The 18,786-nt window shown below is 38.6% G+C and overlaps 1 protein-coding gene across 5 annotated transcripts in view; it reads right to left on the bottom strand.

The window, feature by feature from the left end:
- Positions 1–18,786, bottom strand: part of TNIK (TRAF2 and NCK interacting kinase) — a 410,093-nt gene that overhangs the window by 254,512 nt on the left and 136,795 nt on the right. Inside the window, exon 1 of one of the 5 annotated variants that reach the window (XM_010335831.3) lies at positions 7,625–16,961. The exons of the other annotated variants lie outside the window; for them this stretch is intronic. The gene's annotated coding sequence lies outside the window, so the exon portion shown is untranslated. Of the gene's footprint in view, positions 1–7,624; positions 16,962–18,786 lie in introns of those variants that run through there. 5 annotated transcript variants of the gene reach the window in all.

Below are 18,786 nucleotides of genomic sequence, written 5' to 3'. Positions count from 1 at the left end.
TCTAACAAAAAAAGCTTCATCATATTTAATAAACTCCCACTTACTGATCTTACAATAAACATTGATAGATACAATAGACCTAAACAAAAGCTTCTTGAAGTCCTCAATAACTTTTAAGAATGTAAAGAGTTTCTGAGACTAATAATTTTTAAAGGCTGGGGGTTTATGAAGAGAGATCTTTCATTCAAAATATTACTAAATAATAACTTTGCAATGTGGTATCACACAAGCAGCTGGATGTCGAAAAACTAAAAAATTTAAACGTCCTTAAACCATTTTCCTTGAAGTCTGGCTTTCACCAGTAGCCTGGCCTTTTTCTTTCTCTGGAGTTTTGTTCCCCAATTCTCCTCTTAGGCAGAAAACCTTTATCTCATTCACTGTCTGCTATTCTTCCTCTCTGCTTTTGCAAAGAAATCCTCTTTCTGAAATCCCATCATCACAGCCACTCACTGGGGCTCTTAATCACATACTTCCTTTCCTATTACTTAACTTCTTCCCGTTTTAGTTATCATCCTTACTTCTTTACTCATTTTTCATTATTATTTACAACATATCTACTTTTTAAAAAAACTGAAGTGATCCATCATAAAAGACATATGCTACTGCCTCTTTGGTAGTATTTCCCATAGCTCTCTGCCTGGCAAACTATGACTCACAGTTGAAGCTACGGACTTGTCTGGACTGTATCTTCTCCCTCCACAGACAGTGGGACTGGGCTCACACTGGATCTAATACAGCCTCTTATGGAATGGCTGAGCTATCATTTTTGTTTACAGGATTGCAACCCACGAAGACAATTTATAGTCATAATTGTAAATCAAAATTTACAATTTTAGGGGAAATTTTTCTTTCCACTAAAACTTGCAGAGAATTGATGTTTGATGACCAAATCAATTAATGAATGTAGGGCTATAGATTTAGAAATTAAAATTTAAGAGAGATAATAAGGTAAACAAATGAACAAAACAGCAAAGCTATGCCATACTTCACATAGTACATTAAATCTCATTTTGCCCTTCCTGAAGGTTAACAAAGAAAAGAAAGTGAGAATTTGAGTTCATTTGTTCCCCTCACTTCAATCTCTTATTTTTCCATGAAAATGTTCTCAATTCTTTTTTCTATCCTACACAATTGTTAAGCAATCTCTGGTTGCATGTTCATATTTGATATTTAAATAAAGCTTTTCTTTTCAAGCATTACAATACAATCCACTAGTTCCTCACCTTACATGTTGATAAGCAGAATTAAAAAATAAAAAAATAAAAAAGCTAATAGCTTCTTTTGAATGAAGAATGGCTGCAACCAGGAAAAATATTTACTTTTTAATTTTCTTTCAGGAATGTATCAAGCATTTATGAAACATGTACTTCCCAGTTAATTCAGATCATGTTCTGTTTCCCCAAATATGTATATCTTGTCAGCTCAAACACAAGTGACCCCTGAATCTCAATTTCCACTCACCACTCCCACTCATTAAAATTCAGCTGGGACGGTGAGGATGTAACAAAAAGATATATTGCAAGCCTTATTTGCAAATATAAAAGCATGTCCCCACAGCAGAGCAGAGATAGAAAAAATTTTCAATTCAGTAAGTTTTTCATTCAAAGCTTGTTAGCAGATGGGAAAGAAAATTCAACTCATAAAACATGATGAGAACCTTTTTCGCTGATTAACATTATACAAATAGTTCGGTGCAAAGTGTTTGGGTAAATATTAGCATACCATTATCATTATTCACTGACTCACTGATGAACTGTATTTCTTCAGCACACTTTCCAGAAACAGCTAAGAAACGCAGAAGGAACAAGTTCAAGGGTGAGCACCTACTGTGTGCTAGGAACTCCATGTATATTTCTATTTAAGGTCACCAAACATTTGAGAAGTATGTATCCACCACTTGTAGTACATAGACAAGGAAACTGAGGCTCACAAAAATTAGATAACTTGCTCAAGATGATACAAAGGAAGGAAGGAAAACCAGAATTCACATCTGGGTTTGTCTGATTTCACAGCGCACGCTGATTTTTCTACGCTAGGCTGCCATCCGGAAGTAATCTCTTAGTATGGAGAACCTTCCCCCAAAACAAGCATGTCACCTGAGTGAAGCTAACCCAAAAATACTCAGTCATTCTCCAAACACTTTTTTCCTGGCTTCCCTATTATTTTAACAAGTTATGTTACTGGAACAATGGAACAAATCACACCCTTTCTTTCCAAAGGAATTTAGAGAACAAAACCCATCATTAATATTTCTCTCTTTCAGCATCAACTTTTCTGGAATTCAGATAAGCAAAAGCTCAGCCACCTAGATTTTTATAGCTGTACTGGCAAGAGTGGGAAGGGTTTCAGCAGAGAACATACATGCAAGGTCAGGAAGTACCAAAGTCGCCAAGAGTACATGTGACTTCGGGGGATGGGGGTTGCGTCTGCCCACCACAAATCTTAGCCATCTGGGCTGTCTAGAAAAAGAGGGAGGGGAGGCATTTTGTGGCATTGCTCTGTGCTCCCTCAGCTGTCCCTAACAGGAGCTCCAGATTAAATTGAAAAAAAAAAAAAAAAAAAAAAAAAAAGGCTGGACTGGCATATCTGATTTTAAAAATATGTGCACCAATGAATATATACTAAGGTTAAAATATGGGGTGGGGGGACTGGAAGCTGGAAGGAAATGCCCCAAAAGGTTAATAAAAGTTACCTTTGGATAGTGAGATTATCCATTGTGAGCGCTGTGTTTTTCTACTTCCAAAATTATCAGAAAATTATTTTTACATGAAAAAAGTTCTATGTAACTATATATAGTATATTATTTTAAATATTTCCATTTACAAATTTTAAAGAACTGTTGTAACTAGAGGGTGGTAGCCTATTTAGAACAACTGCCCTCTGTTGGGTCTCAGATAATTAAAGCAACATTCAGGGGTTTTAACAACTACCCACACAAACTATTTTGGATATGTTTGCCCAAATTGCCTTTCTTGGTGTGTACCCAATGGGTCAGAAGATCTATTTAACTGAGTACTTTCAATCTTCTGGGCCAGAAGGGTTCCTTTAACTGGGATCTCTTTCCTGTTTCACCGTCAATTTTCAAGTTTCTCAAATATATTCAGTAAATTTACCTGTTTTCTCCATCTATGGTGCTGAAACTTAATAAATCGCTCCCCTTTTTTCAGCAGGAATGTCCTAATGTCCAGTTTGTTCATTCATTGCCTTACGTTTCTCTCTGACAACAATAATCCTTTGACTTTCACAAAATACATATTCTTAAACTGTGGCCTCTGGCTCAAATCCAGCAACTCTCACACAGAGCACCTCCTTGGCTATCATGGCAATTACTGATGCTTAAAGATGAAAGTCTTGGGCCGCAGCATGCCATTTAATGTACTTCTGACCTTGCAGATCTGTGTGTGCTTAACTTCTCCATGTGGATCTTGCATCCTCCCAGCGTGCTTCACCGAATAAGAGATTACATGTCAGGAGAATCGCTTTGCAATCACCAAGACAATGTTTTGAAAATGAAGGAAGAATGCAAATGTGTCGAAACTACTGAAGACATTTTAACAGCAAGTCGTTTATAAGCTCCAAACCAGGAATACTGCCTCTAAGGATCCCAGCTTGACTGATTTTTAAAAATGTATCTTTGTTATTTTTTGTGGTAGCTTTTTTTTTTTTTTCCATTTTCAAAGTTTTTAAAAAAAACAGTTGTTAACTAGAGGGTGGTAGCCTGACTATGAAACTGATGGGGAAAAAAAAAAAAAAAAAGCTAGGTTACACATAGCTAGAATCACAGAACAGTGGATTTAGGAGGAAATTCAGGATTCCTCAACTTCAACCTGCTCATTTTAAAGATTAGGAAAGTTGTGGATGTGAAAGGTCATGTGATGTGAAAGACGACTCATAGAATGAGTGGCAGAGAGGTACCCAGAAATAGCCGACTGTTTTCCTGTCATCCTAGGTAGCAAAGTATATAATTACTCCTTTTGTCACTAGGCAGTTGTTACATAAAAGACTAGTCTTGCAAGTAAAAATTCTGGTAAGAAATTCACTTACAGTGAACTAATTCTAACAGCATGAAGTTCATTTATGATTTTTTAAAAATTAAAGTATTGTGAAATAACAAATGTACCATGTTGAGGTGGGAGAAGAGGGGCCCTTACATCTAAAAAGCAAGGAAAGAAACACACAAGAAGAGCCAGTCTGTCACCACGAGCGCTGCACTCCGAGTCCTTCAAACTTGAGAATGAACATGGAAGTTTCCTCTGAAAATGCAGTTATTGTGATAAATGAATGACTTAGAGACACATCTTTCCTCTTTGTTCTGTGCCATGATCTGAGTGCCTTGAGAACTAGCGTTCATCCAGGAATGGTATCAGCGACATTATCTGATAAGTGTGAGGCTCTGCAGTCGTTGCCAGAATGGGCTAACGCACAGAACAGAGAAACACACAGACAGGAAAGAATGCAGAGACCAGCGCTAATGTCAACATTCTAGCCTCAAAATTTCAGTTGCTCCATAAATGTTGAATGCTTGGTGCCATATCACAGGATGTTCATGAACATGCAGATATACAGATGAAAAGTTAAAAAAAAAAAAAAAAAAAAAAAAAAAAAAACAAGCAAAACGAAGCTCATTTGTTTTCGAGGTGATGATGGCTATGCTTTCTGTTGCTGGAGTCGCTTTACAACCACATCTCTTAGTGCAGCTGAAGACTTCCAGCAACAGAGATTTCTGGATTATGAGAACCCCTTCTTCAGCCTTATCCCTCTATACTCAGAGCCACAGAGACCAATCTGGCCTGCCCCCTCTGCCTATGACCCTGAGACCTTTGACTGGCACCTCTGAGCAGTGGTCTCAAGAGGATAGCCTTGAAAATATGACTCAATTCTCCATGACAGCAAGACCAGGATATCCATGTGGCACCCGCAGCTGATCCAGAAGTTCTCCAGGTTGGTGCTGCCTCTCTGTAAATTGCCTAGAGACTCACTGCAGAGTTTCATGGATATGATCTTGGGCGTAAAAAATGGGAAGTAGCTGCTCAAAGATGAGGAATTCCTGGCCTAAGTCAGTTCTAGGAATTCCATTCACTCATTAATTCACTTGTTCATCCAAGAAATAGTTCCTGCATCCCTGGTGGGTGAGCGTGGATATCTGTCCTCCAAAAATTCATAATCTACTAGGGAAAACCCACACAAACAAAATTTCATATAATAAAACAACAGAGATTTGTGAGGCTTGAGGGGATCATAGAGGCTTATAGAGGTAGCACTGTCCTGAATCTAGAGTGAGGAGAAGGATTCAGGAGGCAGAAGGGAGGCCAGGTCACACCCCATACTTGTAAATGTCTGATCAGCGTAGCTTTCAATTATCACTAAATACCTTGTTCTTTTGCAAACAAAAAGCATTTTAATAACACAAATTCTTGAGTGCTCGGGAACTCAATCGACAACTGTAAAATGTTCTGAAAATATAAAATGCAGCAGCGAACCTAAAAATCATTAACAACCACCACCATAAACCATAACTCCTGCTTTATCCTTAAGTGAGCCTTTCAACCAGAGGGACAGACACAAATTGCCTAAGGAAGTAGGGGTAGGAGATGCGAGGACTAAGATTCTGCTTTGAAAGCAGAAAGGGAAGAGTTGGTACCATTTTAACATTTAGGGACTAGCTTATTTATACCCCTTGGCCACAGTGACAAAAACACAGCTTTATTTCGAAAGACAACCACATGGGCCATTATTCAGCCAGCCTTCTGAACTGATGACGTGAACTGTGAATTCACATTTTTTCCTAATAGGCAACTGAAATGGAACAAATATCCTGAACTCACCCTGATCTCTTACCACCGAAGAGAGCAAACACAATACTCTATTCATTCATTCTTTCATCCAGACTCATTCATGGACCCACACATTAGTGCACTGTGGTGCTGTGCATTAAATTAGTTCTTGTGAACTTCCCTCTAGAAGACTATTAGTTGCCCAGAGCTGCCATAATAAACTACCACAAACTGGGTGGCCTAAAATGACAGAAATGTATCCTCCCATGGTTCTGGAAGCGAAAAGTCTGAAATCCAGGTGTCAAGGTGTCATTAGGGGTTTGGTTCTTTCTGGAAGTTCTAAAGAAGAAACAGTTCCATGTCTCCCTCCTAGCTTCCTGTGGTTACCGCCACTTCTTAAAATTCCCTGGCTTAAAAACTCATCCCTCCCATCTCTGCTCTTATCTTCACATGGCATTCCCCACTATGTCTGTGTATGTCTTTTCTCCTCTTTTTATTGAACACCAGTCAAATTGGATTAGGACCTATTCTAATCAAATATGAGCCCACCTTAACTTCATTACATCTGCAAAGACCCTCTTTCCAAATAAAGTCACATTCACAAGTACTGGATATTAGGACTTCCTCATTTATCTGGGGAGAAATGAACTCATGACACAGGGCATTTCAGTTGTTTTATACTACTGCCTTCCCTGCCAAGCAAGAGGCTCTCACGGGCATCAAGGAGTTTCTAATCTAGAGACAGAGACCCATAAATCTCTGTCTTCCCTGCTCTTCCCATAGCTGCAGTTTTAGCTTTGTGGATTTGGTGTTTATCACCTTATCACCCATCTCTGCCAGAAGACTGTAAGCTCCCAGAACACAGACAGCATCCATTTTCTGCTTCCCATTACTTTCCCATCTTCTTGCACAGTATAAAGAATAAAGCTTTCAAGAAATAATCGTTGAATGAATGTATGGATAGATGAGTGAATTAACTAGATACAAGCAGAAATGAGAAAAGCCTATACAGGTAATAAAGGAACACACAATAGGCCAACAAGGAGGAATGGAGAGAAATAATTGACTGATTAGTAGGGAGATAGAAGGTTTCATGAAAGAGGGGGCATTTGAGCTCAGTCTTGGAGGATCAGTAGGATTTTATAAATGGATAAGGAGTAAAATTTATTCCCTGCTGACAACAGTATGAGCAAAGGCCTGCAGACATAAAGTATGGTCTTCAGGAGAACAGGCAGGCTGGAGCAAAGAGCATCTAAAGGGATTTAAAAACACTTTGGATGAAATGGGGAAGAAAGGCAGCTCACAGAGGCCTATGAACCAGGCTATTCTGAGTGCAGGAAGAAGCCACTGAGCTTTGTGGAGAAGGGAAATGACCTGCTCTTACCTGTGCTTCAAAAGCAAAAATATATAGGATTGGTTCATACATTGATCTTTTTTGTCCTCCTGCCTGAATGATAGTTCTTATATTACTATAAGGAGTATTTGAGTATTTTATATTTACCCATGCAACTACTACTTATTTGATTTGCCCGAGGAACTGAGAACTACATACAAGTGATTACATTTCATAATTACATAATTATATTATATACTATGTATAATATATATAATTAATTGTATACCTTTTATAATTAAAAGATCATATCTGAAATGTACTTAAACAGGATAATGTCAAAGGTCCTAAATTTCTTCTCCAGAGAATGACCTGGATTTTAAGGTCCAGGGAAAGATGATTAACTACCAAAGTAATAAGGAGGACTTTCACCTGTAACAAAGCCATTGTTCTGGGTCAGGCCAGGGTCTTTGGTTTAGATGTGAGCATGGAAAGTCCACAGACCGACTATACTCACAATCAAGATGGTGCGAGATTACCATTTGTTCTCTCCAGGAAGCACCAGCAACTCACTCCATCACTCGTCACAGGCATCTGAATAGCAGCCAAGCATCATGATAGTGGGATGTGGGAGAGGCACTCCAGCTATTCATAGAGGTCTCCTCAATGGCTGAAACACTGCCAAATGGAGAGACACGCACTGTGGTCTTGGTGCCACCAAAAGTCTTTGGTAATAATGCAACTATTCTTAGGAAGAAGTATTCAGTCACTCATCCTTAAAGGGATTCGTTACATGGAACTGTTAACCAAGAGAAATAACTACCTCATTGCCCACTTAGGCGAATGGGAGACTGGGAATCTGGACAGAGTGTGGTGAACAGGATGAAGATGGCATGAAAGGGAAAGAAAGCTCTTTCCACCCTTACCCTTACAAACTCTCTAAGGTAGGCACCCGACTTTCTAAGCTTACAGTCATCACTTTGTTCTTTCAGCTATAAGACAATAGAGGGTTAGGATTGTGTCTTTCTGTTCACACTGGTATCCAAGTCCTAGCACATAGTTGTGTCCGACAAATGTGCACCCAAAAGGAGTGAGCCGCTAGGCAGAGTGTTTCCATTCCCTGGCACCTTGAGCATGCTTCTTGGAACTTGAAAATATACTGAAATTATGCCCATGAGTCTACCTTTCCCATGGTATGGTAACCATCCTAAAGGGGAAAAAAAGGTGTGTGCTTATTACTACTATAGTGCCTGATATTTAGGAAGCATCTTTTATTTATTTATTATTTGTTTTTTGAGGTAGAGTTTCACTCTTGTTGCCCAAGCTTGAGTACAATGGGGTGATGGCTCACTGCAACCTCCACTTCTGGGGTTCAAGTGATTCTCCTGCCTCAGCCTCTCAAGTAGCTAGAATTACAGGCACCCACCACCAGGCCTGTCTAATTTTTTGTATTTTTAGTAGAGATGGAGTTTCGCCATATTGGCCAGGCTGGTCTCAAATGCCTGACCTCAGGTGATCTGCCTCCCTCGGCAGAGATTACAGGTGAGATTACAGGTGCTGGGATTATAGGTGTGAGCCACCACACCCAACCGAAGCCATCTAATTCTTAAAGCTCAGGGGGCTCAAATAACTTACATGAAGTTAAATAGCTCTTAAACAAGAGGCTTAGGTTTGAACCAGGTCTGTCTCCATCCCAATCCTATACTGCTTCTATACTTCACTGTAGAAAGAAAGAGGGTCCTACCAAATAGTTTAGGCTGACCCTGGCTTGTAGGTTGAAATGTCTCTGGAAACAGGTTTGAGGCTGCACTCCAGCCTTCTAAATCAGACAACTGTATAATTTTTTAACATGAGTGTTTCGATTATTTAATGCCTGATCAAAATACAAGCATAATATAAACACATGCAAAAGCATATATAGCACAAATACTCCAAGTAATCATTCTCCAAAACATATTAAGGTCTTTTACCAATGCTCCTAAATTTCTATTTAAAGAGAATTCGTTTGGTTGGCCATGGAAAATTTTGGAGAAACTCAAAGCAAAAATTTTTTTAAAGTTGATTCTTATTTTATACATAATCTAGCTCTCATAAGGAAATATTGTAAACCTGTTTAAACCCATTCTCCTAAAACCTCTAGACATGTTCTTACTCGTCAAAGACAGAATAGAATCAATCTTAAAAACCTAAATATTTTAAAACTTAATACAGTTCTTTACATGGTGTATGGACTTTATCCTTTTGCTGAGAGATAAAAATTTTTTAATTAAAAAAAGCAACTTTGAAAATGCACCAGGCTTAAACCTTCTTTTATATATTCTCAAATTAACACATCTTAGTTTAAGCACTAATGAAACACATTTCATTCCAGTGGGATTCCAAAGATTAACAATATATCTACACATATCCCAATGACTGCAAAAGAAAATTTATCCTAGACTCAGTATTAAAAATTACACGCTGGCCAGCATGGTGGCTCATGCCTGTAATCCCAGTGCTTTGGGAGGCTAAGGTGGGAGGATCACTTGAGGCCAGAAGTTCAAAACCAGCCTGGTCAACATAGCAAGACCCTGTCTACATAAAACTTAAAATATATATATAAATTATTTTTATATTTATAGCTGGGCATGATGGTGTGTACCTGTAATTCTATTTACTTGAGAGGCTAAAATGGGAAGATTTCTGAGACAGCAGAGTCTTGCTCTGCCTGGGTGACAGAGCAAGACTCTGTCTCAAAATAAAATAAAATTTAAAATTACATGCAAAAACACCAGAAATAAAATTCTATCTTGAAAAATGCTTTAGACTTTTTACTTAAGATTTTCTCCAGAATGGGCAATTTTCCATAGTTTTATAGAAAATGTTTTTATTGTTGGGCAAAAGTCCTGCAGTTAAGTTCTAACCACAGACTGGAAGGAATTTAGCAATGAAGACAAGTTAAAATCACAAAGAGGGTTGTTTCCCCCTTACTGATAAATTAACAGGTTTAACTACTAAGGTTAATAAAACATGCCTTTACCATCCAAGTAATACCAAATAAAACTTGGTATTATTTCATAGCTTTGGGAAGATTTTCGGAAAAAGGAGTTTCAGAACAAGACATTCATTGAGGTTAGGAGGTTAGCTAGGTGGTTAGTTGACTGGGTAACTGATTGACTGGACAGACAAATTTAAAACATCCATCTTGCATAACTGAAGCAATAAAATGGATTTATGAGCAGCTGATTAGAGAATCAAGTTTGTTAAAATTATTTTATAGCTTTACATTTCTCAAGGCATTCAACCAAAAGGAATGAGACCTTTTAAAGGTACCAGAAATTAAAAAGAAAAATGCCCTGAAAAGATTATTAAGATATTCTCCAAAAGGTCATAACCTTGTTTTATATCACACTATTCTAATAGATATTCCAATGTCGCCTTCCAAAAGCATTCATTTGAGAAGACAGCATGTCTTAACTACCTCCTTACAAGAAGGATCAGTCTCCAAACACTGAAATTTAGAACATCAGCCCTCATCTAATCTTAGAGGAAAACTAAAAGCATACTGAAGGATGACCCCAAAGTCATAGGAGAAGACAGTTCACTCTATGGCTATTCAATACACACCTGACTGCTAGTGCCTGCAAAAGAGCCCATTCCTAAAGAAAGTTGTACAGTGTCTTCCTTTTACTCTCTTATAATGGATCAAGCTAGAGGAAAGGGGGTCCTCTTGGGCCCTCCAGACCTTTCCCACATTGGCCCATTATATTTCAGCAGCTTATCTCACCTTTAATTAGCAGACATAGCTTATAGGATATAGATGTTTTGATTTAAATTTTCTAATTTAGTAACCATCATGATATTATAATATGTCTTGCCCTCTGCCCATAAATTGACTAATAAAATTAAGTAAGTTGTTACCAGGGGCTTCACTATAATGGTCTACAAATAAAAGATTACATCCAGAAGATAAAAAGAAAATGCACAGTAAAATGATCCAGGAAAAAAAGCTGATCTGGTCTGTCAATTTGCTCAGATTGAAAATTTGTGGAAAGAAATGTAATTGTGTTTTATGACAATTAAAGGGAAAAAGTATTTCTGATTTCAGCACTATCTAGAGGATAAAGTGACTACTTAATTCTTTGTTTCTCCAAGGTAAGAGTTTCTCATCATCAAGACTCTTTTTGAATACATGATTTACTAAAACAAAACAAAAAAACAAAACAACAACAACAAAAAAAAAACAAAAAACAAACAAAAAAACCCAAAAATGTTCAATGAGCATCTATGGCTTTTGACTCAGAAACAAACAAATGTGCTAAATGGTCTTCTAACAAAATAATAGCAATCCCATGTGGGCATACTTCATGCAGAGAATTTCACTTGGCCCTCATATTTCTTAGAAAGCTTTTGCTGCATTCACATGACTTTCCAAAAGATAGGCAAGCAAAGAGCATTGTAAAGAGGCTGTGTCAGAGAGAAAACAGAGTTGGTTATTAATAGTCCCACTCCTGCCAGCTTGCCTACACACAGGACTGGCTGTATTTCCCCATCCCAGCACAGAGGAACAATGTTACCCTGCAAATCGAATGCAGCATACTGCAACCTTAGGCCTTTGCAATGAAGCAGGGTGTCAGGTGGAAGACCAGACACCCAGAGGCTGTGACATCTGTAACTAGGATAACTCCAATTAAAAGTAGGGAAAAAATAATAATGTTTTAAAACCATATATAATAATGAACTGGAAGGAGGGAGAACAATGATTTCCCTAGCAACAGCTGTGCAGACTGATTTCCTTTAAAATCATGTAATACGTTTGAAAGCACTCAATCACAACTGCTGCCTTCACACTGGCAGATCCAAGAAATTCAAGACCTGTAAACAAGAATAGATTTGCCCTTAAATCCCAAGGTCAAAGGCAGCATCTGTTGTTTCAGAAAACAAAAAGGACTTCCTTCTTGCCAATTAACTTACTGTGTTTTTTTAGCAGAAAAATAGAAGTAAACCAGAATTGTCTAGATGTTTCTTCATCGTCTTAGGTCTTAGGTAGTACAAAACAGAAAACTGTTTAAAGAGCATAAACATCCATTGTTTTGATATTTGAGTTGCACACAAAAAAGGCAGGCCATGCTGTGATTTTCACAGCTAACAGAAAAACTCATTTTATACCAAGTCTCCCCCATGCCATTTGGCTATTAAATTATTCAAGGAATTCTCTGCTTATAAAGATTAATAGTATCAACCCAAGCCATTTCTGAAAAGTACTTTCACCTCCTGTAGGAGACAGATGGACCACAGGAAAACAGCCTATTATGTTACAGGCAGACAAAAAGATTTCAGATTACCAGATTAACACACCAGGCGGGGAAGAAATATTAGAAAGTGGCAAGATATAAAATAACTGACAAATAGAACCAAATATCCTTCAGAGCCGCTATTTTAAAAATAAATATGGTTTGGAGCCCGTTGTAATTCAATTTTACCTGTTTTACTCCCAGACCCAGCTAATTAGCATAAATGTCAGTTCCAATTTAACCGAAGACTTTGAAAATCTAGTGGAAACTTATTAAAACACACTGGTATCAGGACACAAAGACAGCACCTGCTTTCAAGGTCTTTTGCGTTTTAGTCAGAAATGTATTCTAAAACTCTGGGTATGCAGGCTGAATATACAGTTCAGTTAGATTGTGGGATTTTATTGTACATTTGCATTATTTAAAATATCAACATCCCTGGAGAAGCTATTCTTACATCTACAAAACCCAAACACTTCCTGTTTATCAATGCTTTCACAGAGAAGGGATTTTCCAAAAGCTGTATTTCACTAAGGGTTGATATGAAAAAATTACAATGTCATTGAAATCAGATGTTTTTGTAGATTTGCAGAAGCAGGCTCAGTGTCTTCTTTCAAAGAATAACTTAGTTCAACGCATTACTAACTAATTTTAATTTCACAAATAGTGCAAGAATCATTCTCATTTAAAATCATCAAATAAGTCAGAAAAAGATCAATTATCTCCCCCACTTCAAAAATGCCACTCCCAATTTTCACGGTTAACCACCATTATCGTTTAGTAAAGACATTTCAGAACACATCTCTTTTTCTGGTATAATGTGTTTTCTTTTGAAAATAGCTGCGACCATACTGTATTTTCTACAATTTCCTTTGATCATTCCAGATTGCGAAGAAAATATATTACACGTAACCTGAAAACTTGGTTCTACTTCTACCATATACGCACATATGCATGGAGGCAAACATACAGCAAAACAAAATGGTGTAAAAATAAGCCACTAAGAAAAGACCCCTATGTCTCTCATTTCAGTGCTCAGGAAAGCTATAACGCCGATAAAACAAAAATGCCCCCTTTCCTCACCAAAGCTTTGGCTGTGGTATTACTAGGGTTTTTTTGGTTTTGTTTTTAGTGGACAGGGTTTGTGAAATTCTGGCCAGTGGTCCAAATCAGATCCACTACCTGCTTTTGTATAGTCAGCGAGTTAAGAATGTTTTTAAAACAACAAAATCTCATGATATGGGAAAGTTGTATGAAATTCACATTTCAGTGTCCACAGATGAAGTTTGATTGGAACACAGCCATAATCATTCCTTTGTGTATTGTCTGTGGCACTACAAGGACAGTAGTTGGTTAGTTGTGACAAAGACTGTATTTCTAGAAAGACTGAGATATCTGCTCTCCAGGCCTTTATCAAAAATGTTTGCCAATGTCTGTTTTAGCACATGAAATTTATTTTCCTAATATCTTACTTGTAAAGTGTTTCTTCATGTTCCGTGAGTACACTCAATGGGTAAAGATGACAGAGGCACGCTGGGGGGCAGGAATAGAAAATAGTCCCTTCATATAACCCAACACATGGGTAATTTATATATGACAAAGTTCCAGTTGCCCCTTCTAGACCTTCAGAAAATGCTATTAGGCTTGAAGATTACTCGTCACGTATCGGCATAAGGCTGATTTGTGGATTGCACAGCATGGATTATGTTGCCCTAGAACCTAATTCATTCATCTGTCTGCTAAGCACCTACTGAGTCCCAAGTCAGTGTTGGCCACTGACCATTTCGGGGTCAAGAAGATGGACATCCTCTCTGCCCTTCAGAACTCCCAGCCCAGTATGTTCACTACAGTTTTGAGAATCTATGAAAGTACATATCAGGGGAACTAAACACAGTCTGAAGGGTAGATGAGATTAAAGATCCATAGTCCTTTCAGTATCATCAGATTGCAAATTCTTTAAACATAAACAGTATGAAGTGAGAATGACAGAAACTGACACCACCTCGCTGTCTTTGTGTCTTCAAACCCTGTTCCACACAAGCTATGCTCCAGAGCAAAGGAAACACTTTCACCTTTGGTTAAGTCAGTGTCTCCATCCAGTTAATGTCAAATAGTTAGTGCCTGGCACCATCAACAGATTGCATTTAAATTTGATTTTCTTAGTGTTTCTAATTCAACCATTGTACCCAAAACCCCTCCACGGAAAACAGAAATGAGACTGCCAATCCCTACAGTAGCTCCAGTAAATATCCATTAACATTTTTAAAAACAAAACAAAAACAGCCTGCCCCTTCTGCAATGTAATCCCAGTAGCTACTGGCAGTGACAGCTGGTCATTCCCAAGCAGAACTTCACCCAAACAAAATTTGAAGGGGAAGAGAGAGGAAGAGGAAAACAAATTTCGGCAGTCTTCTGCAACCTGGGAATGCATGGGGCATTTGGATAAAGCTCTAGTAACTTCAAGGCTCTGTGCTTTTAAGGCTTGAATTCTTTTGAGTAACTGAACTCTATGAGGACATTTAAATTGGGTCAGAATCTCACTCTTACAGGCTTCCTTGGTGTCCTATGTTCCTGTTGACTTCATAGAGAACTAAACAAGCATAAAAGGTCTCTAGAGAGAAGCAGCAATCGGAATCTAGGACAGAAAGAACAAAATGACTTTACATCGCTGCTACTAGGTTTCTGTTATTTTCATACAAACGGCTGAGCGAGCCCTCTTGCATCTGACACTATCTGCACTGGTTTCTTATTAGAACCTGAGTGGGTGAGGGTCAGGTGTTCTCGTTCATCTAATTGCTGGTAATTAGATGGGCCACCATTACCTACACAAAGAACTCTGAGAATTAAAGAGGTTCTGTGATTCACCAAATACAAAAAAAACCACAGAAGAGGGCTGCAGGTAGCTAAGCTTTCCAAAATGCCAATTTTGTTGCTGTTTTACCCACACACACACCCAGATATCATCTAGCTCAAAAAGGAAAGATGTACCTAGTCATAGGAAGAGACCAGTCTGTTAAGGAGAAGAACTCAGATTGGCTGGTGCTGTTTCTAACAGGAAAGCCTTTCTCTCTGCAAACAGGACAGAGACCAGGAAAACAAACACCAACAGAGGAGAAAGGGGAGGGCATCCAAAAGTAGAGCAGCAATTATAAAGCAACGATGGTTTAATAAACAGATACTAAATGCAAAATGCCTTTGCTGACCAGTGGCTACGTCTGGGGATTAAGAAGCTCTGGACATCTTAGTAGCCTCCAAAATCCTTTTGCCATAGTCACATGAGTTGTGGCTAATAAGAACTAATTAGCAAGTCAAACTTCAGAAAACAGTTAAATTTTACATAAAGTTAATATGTCCTGTAACCATTACGTAATATGGAACATAGTTATGCTAAACATAATTACCTGTTACCTGAAATTGAAATGTTCATTCTTAATTCTAAATTCAACTTAATAAAATACTACATACCTATAGTTATGGGACATACTTATCCCAAAATGTTATTGTTTATCTGAAATTTAAATTTCACTGAGTGTCTTGTATTTTATCTGGCAACTTCAGTCGTGGCCAAGATAAACAGCCAAGGTTGGTAAAATATCAAGAATTTCAGGGAGCAGATAACAGTTCTCTGATGTGCCAGAGGACCACTTTGGAAGGGGTTTATTTGGGGATTTGATTCATTAATTGATGTTTGCACAAGGGCTAGGAGGTCTAGCACTCAGGAGAACCTGCTTCCACCTCTTGAATGAAAAAGAGGCAAATCATGCTGACATCAGGGACTTTGGCCAGAAAACAAGTCCCAGACCCTTGTAGGACTGAACCCACTCCTCTCAAGCCTCATCTGTTCTATCCAGACTTCATAACAACTGAGGTCCATAATGATGCCCTTGGGTCTTTGTGGGTTCAAACTTGTTTAGAAGTGTTCACTAAGATAGCATGCTATGAGGCAGGGAAAAGGAGAATTGAAAATGTTTCCAATATTAAGATTATATATTTCAAGCCCCAAAAAATTATCTGCCCAGAACATTGAATAGGAAAAGAGAGTTACCAAAGTGATTGGTAAAACCCAGAGGAAAATTACAAAGGCATTTGAATTAACTATTGGTTTTAAATGTTTTTAAAATTTGTTAGCATATTTTTTTGGCTTTATTATGTAGCATATATGAAAAATAATTTTTAATCTTAGAACTGCCTTTGTCTTTCAAGATATTGATTCTCACTACAGAGTATTATAGACAGACACACAAAAGAAGCAGGCGTTTAAACTAAAACAGCAACTTCCCTAACAAGTGTCCTGAAAGGCTTACGTGCATCTTTCTCCACAAGAAACTATAAAATCTCCCACTGAGATCCCCTAATTACTTAGATTTAGATAAAATTATAATCAGTAGGTAAAATCTATTCCAGTGATTCTTAAACATTGGTATGTACCAAAATCACCGGTGGGCTGCAAAGCCACCAGGTTGTATGTAAAATTTCAATTTAACGGTGTGTCCTGAAGCAGATTGTTGCACCACATCCCCAGAATTTCTAATTCTGTAGGTCTGGGATATGGCCTAACAATTCACTTTTGGAAAAAAAAAAAAAAAAAAAATATATATATATATATATATATATATATATATTTATTTCCAGATAATGCAAATGCTTCTCATCTGGAAACCATCCTTTGAGAAACACCAGTATGTGCAATTACAGATAATAATATTGTTTAATTCATTAGTTCACATGGAATATTTAGGATTTGTACTATCATAGAGGCAAATCATCTGTGCCCTTGATGCTCTTCCTAGGATTCATATCTAGTCTGCATCTGTTTTTAGACTATCCAGAAAGTTCCCAACTCACAAGCACCCCATACTGAGAATCATCTACTCCTAACAGGATGCTACCTACTCTGGCCCTTAAAAACCCCTGCTGCCAGCTGGGCATGGTGGCTCAAGCCTGTAATCCAAGCACTTTGGGAAGCCAAGCCAGGCAGATCACGAGATCAAGAGATTGAGACCATCCTGGCCAACATGGTGAAACCCTGTCTCTACTAAAAATACAAAAAAAAATTAGTTGGGTGTGGTGGCGTGTGCCTGTAGTCCCAGCTACCCGGGAGGCTGAGGCAGGAGAATTGCTTGAACCTGGGAGGTGGAGGTTGCAGTAAGCGAAGATCCCACCACTGCACTCCAGCCTAGTGCCTGGCGACAGAGCAAGACTGTCTAAAACAAAAAACTCTGCTGGCAATAACACAAGAAGCATTGTAAAAATATTAAATTTTTAGAGAATCTATGGTAAAGAATACAGAAAAGCTATGCTATCCCTGGGATGAGACTCCTACTTTAAGATAAAAATGATTTCTGGGATACTTGAGGGGTCTGTTATGCCATCATACCTCGGTGTGATTTAGTTCAATCAAACTGGTTCTTCCTCATGCTAAGTTGAACCAGAGTTGCAGAGAGGTAAGTGATGCTGAGTATGAAGCACCTTGTAGTATCAGGCAGACTCAGGTGGAAAAACACTGGGAACCCGCAAAAAATTGCATCATGCAGTGCACTGTGGGTAACAATTGTAGAGCCGACGACATGTGGGTGTTCACTAAGTATTTCTCTTGCCTCCTGAGCACATAGGAGAGCTAGCTACCCTTCCCGGGCCCCTCATGTCGAGCAGAGAACAAGGGACAGGTTCTACCCAATAGAATATGGACAGAAGCGCTAGACAGTGCTATGCCTGGCTGCTGAAACACCCCACAAAGACGGATACTCTCTCCAGCTGACTCTGCGGGCAACTCTGGGGAGGCCGTAGGGGACATAGTGTGACTGGACAAAAGCTACCAGGATGCTGTGTCACTGCCTGAAGGAAAGCCACCCATCCACAACACTGGCCCCGGACTCTGCAGGAGAAAGCCACAGACCATGGAATATTAAGCCACTGAGCTTTGGTGGGTGAGGTGGGGCTCAGAGGAGGGCATGCAATGTGTTAACTGCAGCATAGCCTAGCCTTCCCGGACGAATACAGCTGCGTAAAGTAAGGTGTAATGATCGCTCCTTCATCATCTTAGCCAAACCAAACTGTTGCCCGACTTCATTCTTCTGTATTACATAGAACCGCTATCACCTTAATACCCAATCTGTGGCTCCCAAACCTGACTCATTAGGGAAAAAAAAAAAAAAAAAAAAAAAAAAAAAATCACTTGTTTGGAAAAAGAATCCTGAACTTCATTTCAGACTTACCAAATCAGAATCTCCAAGACTCAGGTCAGGCCACTTCTTAGACAAAGTGCATGTTATAAACTAAATGTCTGTGTCTACACCCCAAAATTCATACATTGAAATCCTGATCCCCAACCTGTTGGTATTAGGAGATGGGGACTTTGGAAGATGATTAGGTCACGAAGGCTCTGCCTTTATAGGTCCCAGAGAAG

This window comes from Saimiri boliviensis, chromosome 9, assembly GCF_048565385.1.
Source record: "Saimiri boliviensis isolate mSaiBol1 chromosome 9, mSaiBol1.pri, whole genome shotgun sequence".
Taxonomy (NCBI): domain Eukaryota; kingdom Metazoa; phylum Chordata; class Mammalia; order Primates; family Cebidae; genus Saimiri; species Saimiri boliviensis.
This window is presented reverse-complemented; position numbering and strand designations above follow the sequence as displayed.